Below are 20211 nucleotides of genomic sequence, written 5' to 3'. Positions count from 1 at the left end.
CCCAACAACAACACTTTATATTATTTTTTGTCAGATTTTGCTAGCATGCCAACATAAAAGAGCTAGAGACATGAAGTCATCTTTGTAGATCTTGACTATTCAGAAAATGCAGATTACACATTTCTGTGCCCTGCTTTTGTCCAAACAACTAGTATGAAACAGGCAACCCTTTGTTCTCCAAATGAGGGACCAAAGTATTAAACATATTGAACATTTACTGGTTGCTTCTTTATTATGATTTCCCCATGTCTTCACGCACAAAGGAAGTTAAGCTATAGTCGACAAATCCATTAATTCAGCTACAACCACCGCTCAGTACCCTGATACAGCCATCAAGCTCAGTGTAGGATTTTTATTGTGTACTCAACGTAATTACTATGTTCTTAGAGAGACGTGAAAACGTGGAGATTCATTTACAGGTGACTACTGAATGCCTTCTTTGCCAAAACCCACTACTGCATGTTCTTAGGTGATTATTTACAGTTAAAAACACTAACACAGATATTAATTTCCCTTTCTCACAAAAAAAGAAACGCAAGGCTCAGCAATCACTGCTTTGTGAAACGGTGAACAAACTTTTCCAAAAGCACCTGACAGCACACAAGTGGGTTGTTATTTCACTGCATCCACAGGTGATGTAGCTGGGGGAGGAAAGGTGAAATTTTGGCAAAGGTCACAGGGAAAAACCGGCTTATAAAAAAGTCCCATGGAGATTTTAAACACGGACTGAAGCACAGGGTGGATCTGGAATAACTGCGTTGACCAATGACTGAAATTGTTTGGGACAATTTTAAAGCCCTTTCAAAAAGATTGCTATTTAGAAAATGACAAAGAACAAGCGCTATTTACACAGAGGGACTTTCCACGTAACAGCATGCATGAACAGAGAGGTTAGGGCTGGACGGGCAACAGGTATTTCCAAACTGGCTTACAACAAGAGTAGTTTTATTTAATATGACTTTTAAATAAAATTGTAGTGAAATATTTTTTGTAGAAAATATGCACTTATAAGATGCTGACTTAGAAGGAAGGAAATACGCCATACTTTTCGAAGATGAGTTTAAACAGTGCTTCATTAATTCTCTTCTTCAGCAAGTGTGGAGGTATCAGAGAATACTCTGGCTGTAAAGCCACGATGGAAGGACTGCCTGCTGGATTTTTGCATTTTAAGTTTTTAACTGTAAGGATATGAATTTCTATAAATGCAGTTTATTGTAACAACCGCCACCAGACAGATGAAGGGCTTACCCTGCTTCCGGTACAGCTTTGCCACTGACTCCACTGAAAGCTGGACTGCCCCTTAAAAGACTTTGCCACTGCAAGATTAATATTAGTGTGACTTTGTGCCTACAGAAGTAAAATGAATTTTAACTATGCCTATTTAAATGTAAGCTTCTTACCTGGCAGCTTAGTGATACCTTTCCTGTACTGCTTTTCCATTGCCTAAAACTTATACCTTTGCTCTTGGCTGGGTTATTGAATACTATGTGTTTTTAACATGTAATTGTGGTCACTTACCTGTGAAAGTGTCTTACTGAGGCAATGCTTGGGTGAAATAAACTTAGAGGCAGACTATAAGGATAAATAATGCTTGTCTTTTCAGTGGCAAATCCACCCCATTTCTGATTGAGGGCTCCTGCCAACATCACTAACAAGAAATAGCCCTTTGTCTGTTAAAGAGGAGGTGGTGCCTTTTGGAAAGGGTATGCATGAGACAAAATGGTCCTAAGAGATGCTGCGAAACATCGTATGGTGTGCATCTTTGCAAGGTATGCCTGACATCCCGGCTGTAAGCTAGCTGCTTTAAGATCAAGATCATCATAGACCCTAAGTGAGAAGTGGTGACAATCAGGAAGAAGGGGGGGAAAACACGGTAATTAAAAACTTGTGTCTTTGGTGTGTGGTATGTGAAAGAGACGGAGAAACTGCAAAATGTACCGGGGGAGTGGTAAGCACACAGGTTCAGAAGTGGCCTTTCAAGAAATAGGCTTTAAGGGAGTTGAAGTTCTTCCTCTAGAATTAGGGCATCTGTTCTTAACTAGACTTCTGTTTTGTTTTCTGCAAATACTTACCCACAACATTAACAAAATCTAAGAACTAGGATATTAATGTCAAAAACACTTTTCATCAATCAAGTAGAACAACTGAGTGGTGCTATGAATAGATGAATAAGCTGGAACTATTTTTTTTTCCATTGCAAGAAAGCAGATGGAAATCTGCATGATATTTTGAACTACAGAAAATTGATTTTACCTCCTGCTAGAAACATTTACGCAAGTAGTTCTGGGCACTTCTTTACTTTAAAACAACTTTTGGGAAATAAATATCAGTAAATTTATCCAGCAAGGTCGGACCACGCAAGGAAACCATATCCAAAGTCTAAAGAAGCCTGTGAGACTCCTCGTGCAAATGTAGGTTACCCACCAAAGTTATCAGCCTGCCAGGCTGCAGGCAAGCTGCCTGCCAGATAACAGATCACCTCATGGGACTCTGGACTATGTCATAAAACCACCAGTGCCTCCTGTTTATTCTGCTGTAAAGCAAGCTCGTGCTTTGGTGAAGGGATTGCCCAGGGTTTCGTGCTGCCTCTGTTCTGCAGTATACATTTCATTTGTATAAAACTGTGCTCTTTCCTGTCAAGGGAAATTTTCCAGTGATTGCCCATGCAGCATAAGGAGAGCTCTGCACTTCCAACCCAGCAGTGGCAAGCCAGAGTTATTCACGTTACGTCTCTGTACAACCCTTAACTACAGGGTTTTTTACGGGTTGAGCTTTCAGAGGGCTCGCTGACCTTTGAAGCATGCAGGAGAGTGGGTGACTTGGGACTTTATTTGCAGTTCATATCAACAGGGCGAACTTCCCTCCTTCATTGTTGTGGACCAAAAAAAAGCAGCATGGCAATGTGAATGGTTTTGTCTTTTCTCTTTATTTAATTGATCAACCCATCAAGACCAAACTGTCAAAAGCTACTGAATCCACGCTCCCTTTCTCCTAGCTAAGGTACAAACAACTACTTCCAAAGAAACTCAAGTTTCCAGAGAACACGAGGTGCAGAAGGTCAGACATAGGTAGTTTCAGGCAGAAGAGCCAAGCAGACTTAGCCGCACTACAGTCACCAGATGTCATTTTGGTCATTTGTCTAGGTTGACAATTTGGCGTGCAGTAACCTGGTTATTACTGCAGCTTGACGTTCTGCGTACAGCTTATTATTAAATCCTGGCAATCAGCACTGAGCTGGACGACATTACTCTGGAATGAGTTTTTACAAAGGGTTTGAAGGGGGGAAAGCCTGGTTGTTTGGCAGGCTAGGACCGGGTCAATATTTCATGCAGTTGGTTCTGCATTGGGACGAGAGTGGAGGCTGGAAACAAAAAAACCTGCTGAGACAGCAATTCTGCACAGTATAGAGAGCTTGGGATGGGGTGAACTGGAAAGTGTATGGGGCCTCCAAGGGCGACTCTTGTCTGCATAGTGCTGGCCTTCATGCCGGCCAGGCTTGCCAGTGATGGCCTCGCTTTCTTCTTTCTCTCCACTCTGCCTGCCTTTGGCTCAACTCAGTTTAAAATGAAGTACATAGAGGCTGTATGGTAGCTAGTGAATAATATTTGTCTGCTACAGGATGGAGCGGGAGGCTGGGCTCAGTAACTGAGGAAGTGTTCTTGCTGCTCAAGGACACTGTTTCTAGTGTTCCTAATATTTCCCCATTTGCTAGTAACTAACTTGGACTTCTTCATTTTTCTATTCTGTAATACATTCGTGAATATTTTTTCCTCCTTTTCTCTGAACTTCCTTCTTGATTTTCTTTTTTTTTTTTGGCCCTCTAGCTTTTGCCTTCTCCTCCATTTTACTCATGTTGGCACAAAGTTCCCCCAGCTCCTATGAAACTCGGCCATCCCACAGCCTCCAAAATCCACGGTGAGCGGAAGCAGAGCAGGGCTGTCTACATTCCTGCAAGCCCAGGGACTGGGAGATGGCGTGGATATGTGCCAGTGCTAATAAATAGGGAACTATTAGTGGCTGTGTAAAGCAGGAAAATTGCAGAACAAGATAAGACTCACAGAATTCCCATAAGCTGATTTTGGATAAGGGTATTTACCAAGGGGGGAAACATAGGCTATCCTTAAATGCATATCTCTATCCAGCCATAAATGTGCTCGTGCAGGCGCTACGCTGTGTATAAAAGGCAGCAGGGTCATGTGTTGAAGTACACCAAGTGGCAGTACCAGCTGCAGCTCAACAACCCCAACCCACTGGCCATCACTGAAGAGCCTGCTTTGCTCTGCTGGGGCTATGCTAGGACACAACGCAACATCTACCCTGCTTTCCGCCTGACCCCTAAGACATCCTTTCGAGGAGCTCTTTTTGTGAGAGGTCCTATCCTCTTCTGGGCTGCTGTCATTAAAGCTGACAGGGATCATAAAGAGAAGCTTATCCGAGAAGGTAAACACAAGCCACTGAACCTGTGACACACGCCCGGCTCCCTTGCACCCTGCCCAGTGCAGAAGTTGCTTTGCAGTTTTGCAGCCAGGCTGTGGCTGGGGGTGACTGTTCCCAGCTCTGAGGCCAGGCTGCACCACACCTGCCAAACTAAACACCCTGTGCAGCTCCAGTTGAGCCCAGCATGCACAATATCAAATGCAGTGGCCGGGACAAACGGAGCGGAGCATTTTCTCTTACAGGTCTAGTAACTGCAAAGCTTTATTGCCTCCTCCTGCGTCCTGCAGCGCAGAGATCAGGCCAGGCAGCCTGATCTTACAGGCTTGCATTGCAACAAGGCAGATCTGCAGATCTGAGGATGCTGCTTTGCCCTTCTGGACTAAATGCATCTCCAGGTAGCTGAGCGCTGCTGTTGCAGGGCTGATTCTGCTGCATCAGAACTGCGAGGCTCTGGTGGGTGCCAGCCTCCCCAGCACAGGTGGGGTGCGTTGCCTGGTGCTGCCAACATTTACATATCGGTGCTTTGCATTCCCTAAGCTTTATTGCTATGGTCACAGCAGGAAAGAGAGAACTGGCTGAAAATAATATGACTTTTGTAGTAATTGATGTGCAGGGCAGGGCAGAGAGCAGAGGAACTGCTTGTGATGGATGAGAAGAACATGAGGAACTGCAGAGACAGGGCAAATAAAAATCTAGGGTGGTTCAGGTTCAGGTCATCCTGCTGCGGAGCACAGGACAGACTAGCTACCCTCTCCAAGGCCTTTCCAGCCTTATCTCCTGCTATTGCAGTTCCTATTTGTTGCAGGAAAACACCTCATAGTGCTGGACACACTGAGATTTTTCTCTTTTCCCACCTATGCAGGACCCCAGGCAGCATGCAGGGTGCAGCTGCAATGCATGGAGGAGCAGCAGGATGTAGGTGCAATGGGGGTAGCCTCATCCCCAGTCCCATAAGTGGTGCTCAGCTCCACCCCTGCTGGCACAGGAGCATGGATCAGTCCTCAGGGCAGCAGCCTGCGGAATGCTGGATCCAGCTGGCAGCGATGCTTTCTCCTTCCTGACCCCTCCACTGTACTCCCTCTGCTTAGCTCTTGCTGCTCCAGTTTTTGCTGATCTAGACGTGTTAAAATTAATTTTTCTCTTGATGCCTGACTCTAGGCAAGGTTATTAGGTAGTGGGTCATTGCAGTATGTGACTGTCAGCTGCTGAAATTATTTGCACTGGGCTGCAGGTTGGTAACTCACTAAAGACCTCGTTTGGAATGATGAGTAATCAGCATCAAAACTCCTGCAAGCTTCATTTTAAAAACAAGGAATATTTTCTTCAAAGAGAACAAGAAAACTGCATTTCCGTGTTGTAAAATGATTGGCCTTCATGTGGCAAGAGCCCAGCTCATTTCCCCTCCGGTCTGCATTCTGGAATCATTACCACACTTATTTCCAGTAGTGCAGAAAGTCTTTTCCATATGTCTCCTCTTCAGACAGTAGCCTGTAGCTAATACTGTCTAACAGTTCCTAGGCAGGGAGGAGATGAGGACAAACCAACAGCTCTACTGTGGTGACAACCATCTTAGAAAATGAAAAACCTTTCTCTAAAAGCAGTCGCCAGCCCTGAGAGCAAGTCCAGTCCTGCAGACAGTTCTTCAACAATGTCCCCATGGAGTGTCAGCCTTTGGACAGCCTGTGCGAGGAGTTCATGGAAAGCTCCTGCGTCCCAAAAAATCCTCTTCAGCCAGAGCGGGATTGCACTTTATCCTGGCTGAGGGGAGAGTGCTCAGCAATGAAGAAGCTGCATGAAGTTAAAAATTATTTGGACAGGCAATTCTTTATGAATTCATAACAAAACGTGTTTTGCATGGACATTCGCTTTCACTGCATTTGAAGGGGATTTTTGTCAATTAAGATGGGTGAGCACAAACCTCGTCTTCTTCACTCGCGTAATTTCCATCACAGCAACTTTTAACTGGACACTGTCCTGGCATTTCACATTCCAGGCTGACAACAGTCTGCAGGTTTTGACCAGCATGCTTTATAAAAAAAGTCATTTACTGGAAAAGCACAGTAAACAGCTCATAAAAAGTGTTTCTCAGCATCAGCTCCAGACAGAAATTCCTCCCAGAAGCCCATCTCATTCTCTTTGTTACAACCGATAGGGATGTGCAGGATGGAAGGGTATATTCATAGCTGCAATGTGGTTTAAAAACAGGAGAAAATAATACTCTTGTGAAAAAAAAAAAAAAAAAAAAAAAGGTTCTCTAGTGGGCTGGGCACAGGCAGAATTAGAAAACAGGCTGTGCTGTCCTCAAGCAAGGGCACTCCATGCCCTCCCGCTCCTGCAGCAGGCAGAGAAGGTGTTTTAAGGATGGCAGGTCATACCAATGAGAGGTCCTCAGCTCCGGCATGCGGGGGATACCTGAGATAACCAGCCCTGCCCATACTGACTTACACAGAGAGGACAAACTGGTTCCCAGAAGGGCACTGTGGGCCCCTGCTCCCAGCCTTTGCCAAGCCAAGGATATTCCCCAGAGCATCCGAGGTTTAAGAGCTGGGTCTCTGCACCTCTTTGGTGTCCCTGTCCCAGCAGCCACTCCAGCAGAAGAGCCCAAAGCTTTTTTGGCAAGAGGTGGATGGTCCAAGCCATTCCAAGGTCCACACTAGCTGGAGAGGTGGCTATGTGCTCCCAGCACACAGCCCAGCTCCAGGCCTCCGGGCACCCGAGCTGGCTCCGGCTGCTGGTGCCTGCAGTTACAGCTCTCCCAGCTTCAGCATCTCCCGGGCTTCAGATGGAGACAAAACAGTGTCAAGAGCTGCCAGCACTAAATGCCCCAGATGGAGTAAGCAGCTCCTCTAATGGACAGAGTAACACTTCTCTGGCCCACAGAGATCTCACCTCACGGTTAAGCTAGGCGGCATGAAGAATTTTGACCTCTTCCTATACTATTTGTTGCTGTTTAAGCATTATCTGTCCTCGCTTTTGATATTTTGGGTGTTCCTCTCCAGACCAACTTCAACCGGTGTGAAAGCCATGAATAAAAGGCACTTCTAGAAGAAGGGCAAGCAACATTTGGCCTTAGGTTTGATTTTGCCCCAGATATTTTTACAATTGACTTCGTTCTGTATTCACACGTATATCTCCTAAGAAATTTGAGAATGAAGCTCTGGCAAAGGCATTAACACATAAATCCCTTTTTCAGCCGCTAAACATCCCTTCCTGATCTGTGAAAAGAGGCTTTTCCAATCATTATATGCTTATGGTCCATCAAATTGGTACTGGAAGAAAATGTGAGGTAGCTTTGTCACATAGCTGCTAAGTAGCTAATACTTGCTTTATCTTTTGAAACACGCTTTCTGCAGTGGTGGTGACTACAATATTGTCTGATGGATTTGTCAGGCCAGCTAGCCATGGCGGCAGCTTGGAAAATCTGGTTGGTTTTTTTTACAGATTATTTTAAAGGCCCGCGTTCACTGCAGGTTTAATTTCTTTATTAATGCAGTTATTTAAAGATTATATTGAAAGAGCTGTTTTACAAAGAGTTGGAAATCACACAGTGTGAAAGGTCCTGATGAGCTCCCTGGAGAGGCTGGCTCCCCACCGTCCCACTGATCCAGACACACTCTTCCAACAGGGATGTGATACCCGATGCTGGCAGATGTATCCCTGCTCTCCTTCCCCGGGCCCACAGCTATACCTTCCTGATTTCTTTTTTCTCCACTGAGGCCCCACACTGGGGGTGGCTGCTGTAGGCCCAGAGGTCCTGCTCATACTTACTGACGTGCTACAAAAAGGGATGTTGACTCCTCTGAGCTGAGTTGTTGTGGTGTATCGACCCTGGCTGGGTGCCTTTGGCACAGCCCAACTGGTTTTTTGTTGTTAAGGCTGGCAATATTTTGCACAATTTTTACAATTTTCAACCCTTCTCCACAGTGCCACCTCCTTGAATACACCACTCTGTGTGTTTATCTGCCACCTTTCACTCTTTATTCAAAATATTTAGATGCTTTAGGATAAAGATGATCACGTCTGGTGCCCATGTGCCATCTAGCAGAGTGGGGTGCTGGTCCACCCGTAGGATTTCTCAGAGCCATGATTACGGAGGCAGTAGTGATATCACCAAGGTATATAGGAGGGTGATGGGCTAAGAAAGGCCGTGGCAGTGCAAACTCATGTTTTCTACAGACAAGCCCCTTGGGTGACACATATTGTGTGATCTGAATGGCCTTTAATGATAGCTTTACCTTCCAGACACAGATTTGCCAGGGGCAAACAGTCCCTCTGTACTAACCTGCCCTTCGCGATTTGCCCTCAGCATCACGTGCAGCCCTGCCTTATTGGTGTGGCAACTGCCTTCACTCCAAGAGGATTCCCGAGCAAGCCCTCCTCCCCAGCCAGGAACTGCCATGACACCATGGATTGAAAAACACTGATCTTTATCAGCATGAAAACAGATACTTTCTTGGAGGCCACCTTTCCCCACACTCCCAGCTGCTCCAGCTGAGCACAGCTGCAGCCATCGCCAGCAGTGCTGAGCATGGCCAGGGAGCACTGACACGTGGCGGGGGGGATTAGGAAGACACAACTGCTAAAACAGCAGCCTGGGCAGGTCAAGCCCTGGGTGCAGGCAGCTGCCTACAGTGTGGGCAGCCAGGGCAGCTTATGGAATCACCTGTTGCAGGGGACAGCTCATGTCAGCACCCTTGCACACCCACATGTCAGCCAAACAGATTTTCAGCCTCATTACTATTATTAAAAGCATGATGTATTCAGTGGCACACGTGCAAGAGTGTAGTATTTCCTCACTTGTTGTGTGAACAGCATGATTCAGCTGGGGATGGTCCACACTTCTGCTTGCACCTGTGTTTGCTTTCTCTTTACTTTCCCTTGTAAAATGCTCAGTGTGGAAGAAACCAGGCAGAGGGAGAAGTGGTTGGTCCATGGCCTGTTTTAGCAGAATGGTTGGGACTAGAGGGTTGCAGTTGCCTCTAAGGGACCACAAACGCAGATCCACCCAGCAGAGTCCCGGCCATCAGCACATCATCCCCGAGTTCTCCTTTACTGCTTCTCTGGCCTTGACTGTGAAATTGTTGATACTAGCTACTCCTTGCTGCCTCTGGCCGCTTGCTTCTAGTCCACAAGCTGCTGAGCAAACACTGATTGTTTGCATTTTATTGTCTGTGCTATCTCTCTCCTAGCAGAGCAGTTATCTGCAGCACGTATAATACGCCATCTTTCCCGTAAAGCTATCCATGTTTATGGTTTTGTCAATGAGGACTCTTTCCTATGATTTCTGTACCCTAAGCAGGCATTGGCAGGAGGATCAGGGACGGCAATATTCCATGCTGGGGGATCAGGAAGGAGAATTAGACAAGCCACTGATGCAGAAGTTGAAACTTCCACACATCAAGCTGCTGGTCTAGGTGAAGTGGTTGTCCCTGATGAGTTGGAGACAGGCTTTAAGTATGTGATAAATTCCCATCCTAAAGTGAACAGTGTTGGGGATCTGTGCAAAATGAAGTGCAGAAAGCGAAGGAACCACAAGCCAAGGAATCTTATTGTGCCACAACACATCTCTAAAATGCTTTGCCAAGCTCAAAATCCTCTGATTCCTCATGTCTTGTGAACTAAGGATGCTTTCAGCAGTGGCAGTTGAGCCGCAACACGACAAGCGCAGCAGTGCACTGTCGGTGTGGCGAGGCAGCCGCCTGCGCGGCGTGGGGTGAGAGCTGGCACCACTCCCGTGCTGCCCCTCCATGTGGGAGGGTGGCGACGGGGCCACTGCCTCTGCTGTCCACCTAGTCAGGCTGACAGTGGAGGTTCCTCTGGCAGAGCAGATGAATAGACAACATAAAACTCACGATGGAAGAGGACGGTGTCCCCCAGCTGCTGATGGAGTACTCCCAATAAAGGTATGAAGGATAATGCAGGTCCACTGCCTTGGGTCTGCCCAAAGTGAGATGTACAAGAGGACCTGTTGAGGTCAGATTGGCTCTTTCACAAATAACAAACATCCACCAAGGGGAAGTGTAAGCATCCTTCCTTCTCTCATAAGGGAAACATTGGTGGTGGCACTCAGGGATGCAGCAGGTTGCTGCAGCTCTGTGAGCCTGCTCAGCTGCAGCTCTCGCCCGCAGGACTCAGCATGGCTGCCTCTGCCACCACCGTACTGAACATGCCTTTCCTCAGCTGGAAGAGGAGAAAATGCACTGGAAAGCAGAGGTGAAGGTTTCAAATTCGAAGAGCTCAAGGCAAATGAGAACGCCAGGGGGATAAATGTGCAACGTACTACAAGGTGCACCTACTGCACTGGTGTTACAGCTACCCTCAAGCAGGCACAGCAGCAGGAGTGTCTGTCAGCTCAGGGATCAAAACAAACCAAAAAGGGAATACATCTGGGTTAGCAAGGCAGAGTAGAAAAATATTTCATCTTGAGCAATCAAAAGCACATAGTTCAACCTGAACACGGCTGTTTCCTAACACTATATTTAAGTCCCCTTATACTTCAGGTCACTTGTAATGGAAAAAATGCATTTTAAAAACTTCCATTGGAAATTCAAATAGTTACAGAGGTCTTAAGGTGAAACAAAGGGGAAAACAGAAGGTGTTGAAACAAACGTGTTTTTCGGCTGTATCTTTTGTCGAGGTCATGAGTGATTTCAGTTCTCCCCAAATGCCTTTGTGCATTCGTTTTGTGAAGCAGAGATGTGTGAACCACTTATGGGCAGCAGCTCAGGGGCTATCCAGCAGAAGAGAAAACTGTTAAAAAGTTTACGAAAAGGAAGACAGCTCAAGCCTGTACCTGTGCCCTGGTGCGCACGTGATGAAACAGGTTCCTGGCCACACTGAATTGATTGCATATTTGTTACAAACATATAATCACCTGACTGCAAATAGCAGTGGGTGTCATAGTTCATTAGCCTCTGAGCCTGGCATCTGGCTTGTACCTGATAAGCCTCCTCTGGCTTAGTTTTTGGAGTATCCAGTGCTGGAGACAGTGACGAGAAAAGAGCCTCCTTGCCATGGAGCAAGACATGCTCAGTGGCTCAGAGGGTGTCGGTACCAGGGGGACCCAAAGGTGCCGCCAAGCAGGGGAGCCTGGGGGTTTTGGCTTCTATGTTTTTTAGGGCAGGATGGTGCCAAGACACAACTTTTGGAGCCAAATCTCCTTCTGAGTGTTAATGTGGGACTTCTCCCTTGGCACTGGCAAAGTCAGGGGCGGCTCAGCTTGAGGGCAGCAGTGCAGCGAGGGGGCAAAGGGTGCAACATATGGCACCTTTTCTTCCCACCTCCCTGCCAGGATGCCTGCCAGCCTGCGGACTTTGTAGCAGTGTTTTGCAGATTCCCTGTACGGGAGCATTTGGGCCTCAGTGCACAGTACTTTGCCCCCTGTTCTGAAACAGGACATAACTTTTCCAACAGCCAAAGCATGAAGCAAACAACTGATTTAAGGGGGATCTTTGGTTATGAAGAGTTTTGGAGAGCAGCTTTTCCATTCAGGAGTTGATTACCCAGAGTACGGAGGGGCTGCTCTGCTGGGCTCCAGCATGGCAGGTCCTGGCACAATATACTTTCTCTGTTTCCCTTCCCAGCAGCATCACCCCTGTCAGACGTGCATCCCAAGGACCCTGGTGCCTGGTGGGATGCACTCAGGAAAGATCCCATCCCACCCTGCACCAGCAGCAGTGTCGGTGTTCCATTTTTCAGAGCCAGCATCTTCCCCCACATCAAAGCTTCAGATGCATTAGAGAAGTGGTGTCAGCATCAGCAAAAAGAGCGTCCCTCAGCTAGCGTGAGTCTCAGGTTTGGACTTTACCTTGGACTGTATCCGCTGCAGAGCAAAGGAAATCAAGCCCTTAAAAAAACCTTTGTAAAGGCTTTTTATATGAGAGGCATTTTGATCCTGATAAGATCTTAAGTTATGCCAAATGCCAAAAGTTCTTTGAAACGTTATCTTTCAGCTTCAGCAACACTATTTAGCAGGAGGACAAACTCCTGCCCACAGTGCCAGAGTGGCAGAGAGAAGTGACCCGCAGCAGCGCATGTCTCCTTCCCCTGTCTGACACAGCAGTCCCAGGAGCACAACCCACGGGCTGGGGAGCTCCCACACTCCCATCCTGCTGCTGGAGAACTGGCCCCCAAAATCTGTTACATGTACAAACCTGGGACACAACCCGAGTGCTGCCACCCAGTTTCCCCGTGTGCAGTCTGAGAAGCTTTCCCTGCCACGTCCCCTCCTTAGCTCTACAGAAGGCACTGTGCGGTGACCGTGGCTCCTGTCACTAAGAAGGTGTCTGATCCCCAAAATAACATGCATGTATCAGCTAAATAAGGATGCATTCTGGGCTGTTTAAGGTGGATCTTCCTGATATTGGAGATTGGCTTTTGGGCCAGAAATAGAGGTGAGCAACGCCCTGCCTAGCACCCAGCACAAGCAGATGAGCTACTCATAGCCTTTACTGTCTTACGCTCCTGATACTGCCAGACAGTAGGTGAAGACACCGTGTTCAAGGAGGTTGTAGGTTGATGCTGTGATGCTGTTTGGACACGAGTCACAGTACCAAGAACATGCACAATCCCTACTCAAAGTATCAACAGCAGCCAGCACCATCCCTGCAGCACAGCAGGGGCGACCCTGGGCTGGCAGATGAGAACCGGTGAGTGCTGCCTTCTCCTCTTCAACCCTGGAGAGGTCTCCCACAGCACTACAGAGACAGCTGGCAGTCAAGCAGCACTGCTTGGCCTGGTGCTCTGCAGAAATGCCACACGACTTTCAGACTGCTGAGGCTGAAGGTATCACAGCAGTCATGATGCTCTCTCTCCCTTTTTCTTCTGTTTACACTGTACTTACTGTTTCCATTAAAAAATAATAACCCCCCAGTTACCCAGCATAGCCAGAAAAATCAAATATGTGTGTCTGAGAAGCAAAGGCCTGATTCCTCTGTAGGATTTTGGATGTCAATGGCAGTAAATCAGTGGCGTTTTTCTAAAATGAGCTGCCAGAATGAGGACCGGGCAGCAGCCTGTTTCAGCTGCGTGTGTGATTCCTTTGTTATGATTCACCTTCCACAAATATCCAAATAAACAAGTTTGCTGGCATGAATATTCTGGTGAGAGGCAAAAAGCTGCAGAAAAGTCGCTGAACTCTCACTCCGAATGGAGACATCTCCTCCTGACAGTTTGATCACCAAAGATGCCCTGGCTCGTGCCCCACAGCTCCGTGCCGGAGGCAGGTACCCGCGCCGCGTGCTTGGCACAGTGCACAGTCACACCAGGAGTATTCACAGCACTCTTTCAGCACATCTCAAGGAAATGCATATTTTTCTGCTGCGCTGTCTTTTTGAATCCGTACGTAGAGAAGTATTATTAAACACTGTTCCAAAATTCTCCTTGGTTTTGCTGATCCTGGTGTCTGGAAGCAGATGAAGTTGTTACCAGGAATTCACTGCTGCAACCAGGATTTCTCCCTTATCAGACTTCCACAACCTCTTTTGTTTCTTGATAAACACTATGGTCCTAAAACAGATAGCTCATTTCCCAACTATAGTATCCAATGTATCGGGTAGATCTAGTGATTTCAGCAGATCAATGAATATCTAGTATTGCTTTTACTTATGTGGACAAAAGCCTTAGCATTTTTGTGCATATTATATAAATCAAAATTATTATTTTTATGCATATTTAACATGTCTCTGCCTCCCGTCATGTTTTTAGGAATCAAATAATGATAGTCTGAACTGGTAAAGAACCATTTTTGGAGGAGAGAGAAGTAAATCGCAAGAAGTGTTCATTAATATATATGGTTATAACATATACATTTCCCTCTCTGTTCCAAGAATGAAAGAAATTAAGTAAGCACTTCACTTAGCTCATCTCTGTAACTGGACACATACAGTTTCTGGCTTTGGTGCCAACAGTATCATCAAGACAAGGTACAGGGTCCCTGCCCAGGATTTCAGCATGTGCAGCAGTACCAGGTCTGCAGTGTGACAGTAATGAGGCATAACGTGGCCTCTTTACCCAGAGTGAAGCCACCACAGTGGTGTCTGCAAAAATGTAGTACAGTTCCATGACATAGCAGCTTGCGAAATATTTGAGATGCTGAAATATCTCCAGAAGACAACTGCTTTGGACAGGCTGACAAATGAGCCTGTTATCCTCTGTCCTTCAGAAGATCTCGTGCCATATATTAACTCCTGTCAGAATTGGCTCAGGGCTGATCTCCTGGGTGCAATGTTCTAATTTTTTTGGGTTACACATATGGGTCACGCATAAGTCCAAGGCCTGGAGCACGTACAGCCTAAGGTGCGCAGCTCGCCGCACCATAGTGGTCTGCTGGCTCTGCAGCCATCTACAGCCATCGCACAGGGAAGTAGGTCCGTGGAGGGGTGAAAAGCCAGCAGAGGGATAACTCTCTCCCAAATTCAGGGCCACTACAGATTGTCTCCTTTTTCTTCTTCTTAAGAAAGAATTCACTGAGCATTTCTGGGCTTGGGGTGTTTGCATGTTTGTATTAATACACAGTTAAGTTGCTATTTAATAGATATTCCAGAAAAAGGAAAGAAACTACAAGCCAAGGTATTTTTAGATGTACTTAGCTGTCTAAATCTTTTCACTAGAGCTGAGCTCAAAACTAAAACTATTCCTTCCCGTTTTCTCCAGACAGTGCACACTTTCAGGACAGAAATAACCCAGCATCCCTTTTCAATAGTTTATGAGTTGTCAATTGATGCTCACTGTGTTCTGTGTTTAGAAGTCATCCAGAGCAGCAGGACGTATGTACCAGGCCCAAGAAGTCTGTTTATATTTCATACACATAGTTATTTAGACCAGCTGTGCTTGCATGATTTCTTCATATTACTGCTATTGTGCAAAGAGCAAAAAACATTGAAATACTGTATTTCAGAAGGCTGCTAAATGGCAATGTTTGAAGTCTCAACTGCAGAGCAAAGCCTCTCTAATTCAGATTTCTGGAGCTTTTCCTGGAGCCATGTGGATATTTCGGGAAATTATTCAAAGGAGCAGATTTTGGGAAGGGAGATGGTTCACAGGAGGATCTTTTCCTCCCAAACCACTCCAGGTCTTCAGTACTTCTGAAGAAAGAGCTGTGTGTTGAGTTGTGAGCTGACTATTTTTACACTGTTTCGTAAGATATGTGCCCTGAGGATGGCCACGAGAAGCCAATGCATTCGGGGAAGGGGTTCCCAGGGGCACACACATGCCTGGTCCCACCCAGCAGGGAAACCCAGCATCCTTCCCTGCTGGCAAATGGCACGAGGAGATAATGTGCAGAAATAACGACCACAAAAGAAGCTGGGGAAGGGGCAGGAGCAGATAAACATGCAGACACTGGGCAACACCAGCATTTCGCTAACAGAAGGCAAGTTTGCATTCATACAGTGTCGACTTTGCTGCCTCCAAAAGGACAGAAATATACAAGGAAAAGACTAAAATAGCCATCATAGACTAATGTAGAAATAATTATTAGTTAGTTGTGGATCTGCTGTTGAGGCATGCAGCTCCATCCAACCCGGGCTGTTGAGCTCAGCTGTGCTGCTGGCTGCCCTGAGGGACAAATGCTGCACCAGCTGCAGCTCTTCTGCCACTAACTGTGCCTGCTGCTGTGAAAAGCAAAAGAATTTGTCTCTTCCATAGCTCTTGAAACTAGAAACTCATCTTCCACAATGATTCAAACTATTCCAGGAAACTTATTTTTTCATATGTAATTATTTCTTGCTTTAAAAAAAAAAAATAAATCAATGGAAGTGGTCAGCAATTTTTGAAAATCAGAAATGCAATTGCAAAGGGTGCTAAAAATGTCAGTCTATTTTCTCTAAATTTCCAGATTTGCTCTAACACAACTGTGTTCATTTGGCCAGACGTCAAAAGTTTTTGATGAAAATCCGGAATTTCCCTAATCCTGCAAATCTAGTGAATTTAGTGTGTTTAAACAGCAAATATTTATTTCTCTTGTTCTTTGTTGGGCAAGCGAGGGATGGGCCGAGAGGCTTATGGTGCCCCTGTATCCCACCTGCTACAGGCAGCAAGCTGCAGACGACCTGCTAAAGCAGGAGCAGGGGGACACAGGTATATGTGCGAGGGAGCCAGAACTGCCCCGTGAATGCTGTAGCTATATGAGCTGTTGCCTAAGAGCTGCTCTGCCTGCTGCATTCCTAAGACACCTAAAGGAGGAGGAGGAGGCATCTCCCTAGGTTGCTCCCTCAGTGTGCACAAGATGTGGCAATGTCTGGGTGTAGCCCAGCACAGAAAGCAGCTGTCTGGACCGGAGGAGAGATGCTCCCCGGGGCATTGCCTTTCCCATCCAGCGCTCACAGCAGCCAGCACTGTTGCAAATAATAACCTCCAGCAGGCAGGAACTCTCCAAGTGAGACAGAGTTTGCCTGGAAATGCCCATTGGGTGCTATAGGATGCCTGTGGTGACAGCCCCCAGCCCAAGGATGCAGGCTCAGGGTCCAGGTATGGAGCCATGCTTGGGGATGAAGCCCTCCTAGGGACTCACTTTGAAAAATCTTTTAAACCCTAAAAGCAAGTAGGATCCTCATTTTCATGCCTCTGTGAAAAGATGGCAGGAGGTGAGCTCTCCTTCCTTGCCAAATGTGTATATTTAGGAGACCAAACCCTGTCCAGTCTGGGGTGGGAGCGCAAGCCAGGCTGTCCATGAAGCGATGCCCTGTGTCGTTTGTGACACGTTATGATTACGAGTTACTAAACTAAGCTTAACGGAGTAACTAAACTAAGCTCGACTGAGTAACAGTTCTGCACTTGCCTTTGCTTCCCCCATTCCCTAAACACCATTCCCCCTTTGCGCTGCAGACCTACCCTCTGCAGCCCAGCGGCACTGAAGATGAGGAAGAGGAGGCTGCCCCTGCCCCGGTCCCCCTGCGTACCTCTGTGCACGGCTGTCACCGCTGCTCCCCTTCCCTGCAGGCCAGATCTGTTGCCATAAGCTGCCTGCAGGCAGCCGGCCCTGGCAGCGAGGAGCTGCCAGGGACACGCCAGCACAGCTCCTGCTGCTCCTCAGCTGTGTCACAGGCTGACCTACCACGTGCTGTCTGCTGTCTCATGGCTTTTTTCCACCCCTTTTTCTCCTCATGCATTGCAGTAGAGAAAAATCTGCAAATTACTGTTCCCCCAGCAGAGCTGTTTTCCTTTCTGAGCACTTTTTGGACAGGAGTAGATGGGGAAGGGGGGTGAGAAAGAGACAGCAAACCAGGCTGATGGTATGGAAGGGCAGTGGTCTAACCCAGGAGGGGCAAAGGAAAACTTATTTTGTTGGTTTTGGATTAATTCACCCAGAGTTCCTCTTTGGTTTTTTGCCAGGGCTGCTCTTACATATCTAACTGTACCCTTTTTAGTGGATATTGAAAGATCATCGCTTCCCACAGCTCCACATTTTTTCCACCCAGCTCCTAAGCACCCAAGTGGCATGCAGCTCTGCAAACTGTGCTCGGCCTCCCTGCAGCTGGTGTGCCCAGCCCCGGGGCGGCTCGTGGATGTGGGGAGGGGGCCAGCCAGAAGGCAGGCATCTGTGCAAAAAGCATCCTTTTCAGATTTGTTCAGCTACAACGCTGGGAGAGTTCGCAGGGAAAATCAGGAACAGCACTAGGTGCTCACAGCCTAGAGCTCAGCGCTAACCATCGGCGGGGCTGGGTGGGAAGGAGCCGCTTCCAGCTGGGAAATTACTGTGGGGTTAATTGAAGGAAACAGCAGAGCAGGGGTGGTGTCTGGTGTCGGGAACACCCTGTGCTGGTCCTGCCGGCTGTGACAGGCTTACCCATGGGACACCAGCTCCCAGTACCTCAGTGAGCCAGTGCCATCCTGCTCCCCCCGCTGACACGCGGCTGGGGAGAAGGGCTGGATGTCGGGGTGCTGGATGTTGAGGTGTTGTGCTGTCCCTGCTAATTCCCAGTGCAAATCAATCTCTTTGCAGCAGCCTTGCCCTCAGACTTAGGTTAGGCAAGTGGCTCAAGCCAGCAGCTGCTCCTAAACTGCAAGTTCGGGGTGGTAAGTTTTGATGATCTGAGCAGAGTCTGCTTCACTGGACTGTCCCAAAGGCAAATAGGGACATGATATTTTGCAGGCCTGGGGGGAATATGCTGTTCTGCCATAACTTGCTTCCTGAGCCAGTACTGCTCTCCTCTTTGTTGTCACCCTCACAGGTCCCTGCATTTTAATGGTGACAGAGAAAGCAGAGGCCAAGCAATGAGCGTGCCAGGTACGTAAATTCTGACTGAGAACAAGTGCACCATAACAAGGTTTGAAATCTTACTCCGGCAGATCACCTTGAGCCCCATCTGTCTGCAAGGAGCGCCAGCAGTGCGGAAAGGCAGCTGGGGAAATGGGATGCTTCAGGTGGAGGGAGCCGAGCAGCCCGGTGCTCTGGGCTGGGTACCATGCCCTGTGCGGCAAGGTCAGGGGTGGCCCCAGGTGAGGCTGGTGAGACACCAACTCTTGGAGGCATGAGCCGGGATCTGCTGCTCATCTCCTGAAGGCAGTTAAATTGACAGCCTCGTGTTGCACGCAAGGCTGATGTCCCTTTCATTGCCTCTGGTTTCAGAAGTGGTTTGTTATTTCGGGCTCTCACAACAGCAACCTGTGTTCAGTCACCAAATGAACTGGCCTCCTTCTGTTGCTCTTAAGTGCTTTCAATCCCTGTGCCCTGCAAGAAAAAAGACTAGCTCCCGTAAGAAAGAAATACATACAGTAAGTTCAGAAGCATTTGAGGCATCCCGGCAGTGCACTAAGATGTTTAAGATGCACTTGAGGAAAGCTGCCCTTTGTTGAACTGTTTCACCACACTGTTTAATGCAGTTTCTGTCTCCTTCCCTTGAATGACGCATATAATAACCACCATTAGCCTTGGTCTCTGGTGTGTGAATAACACACAGCAGCGATGGTCAGAGGCCAGCTCTGGTGAGGACGCATGGTGCTTCCACTCTCATCTCCGCAGGAGAGGAAGTCAGCAAACACTGCCAACCCTCATAAAATAAAGAATTAACGTACCCTGCTGTGCACACAGTGCTTTACTCATTGGACAGACATATATGCATCCTCTGCCCAAATCAGTCAGCAGTCAATATTACCACCCAGCTGAGATCGCATGTGCTGAAATGTACCATCAGCCGTGAGAGGGGCTGCAGCATTCAGGAATGGGGCAGCAAGGAACACGGCAAACGAGTTTCTGCCATGTGGAAGGTGAACAGAATTGCTCCAGCCATTACCAGGCATCAGGATGAGAACTGGAGGAGAAGAGGTCTTTTCCAAAGCTATATTTTTTCCTAGTGGCCCCTAGAGAAAGGATCATCCAGGAAAACTTAAGACATCCATAAGTTTACATGGCTCATAGAATATGTAGGTAATGAACTGCAGTGGTGGGTTACAGAAGGAGACTGAAGGAGCACAAGGGTGAGAGTATTAAAGCAAGGACCCAGGGTGGCAGCAGAGCAGCCAAGAGAAGAAAGAAGCATTAATAAATATATTTTTTTTCCACTAAGTTGCAAAGCACGGCTTGAAAACAGTCATGGAGGAATTTAAATTGTTTTAATAACAATCTCTCATCTTATCAAGGGGATTTCCCCAGATCTTAAACACTTTACCAACAAGGTTAATACCCCTTGTGCCCAAAGAACAGATAAAAAGACTGAGCTCAGCTAGGGAAAAACATCTAGCCATCATCTACAGGGAGAGCTCTGCCTGAACTCCTTTCCCACACCAGGCTCTGCCCTGATTCACACTCCCCATAGCAGAGGTGTGTAGCCAAAT

Source organism: Falco rusticolus, chromosome 14 (assembly GCF_015220075.1).
Source record: "Falco rusticolus isolate bFalRus1 chromosome 14, bFalRus1.pri, whole genome shotgun sequence".
Classification (NCBI taxonomy): Eukaryota; Metazoa; Chordata; class Aves; order Falconiformes; family Falconidae; genus Falco; species Falco rusticolus.
This window is presented reverse-complemented; position numbering follows the sequence as displayed.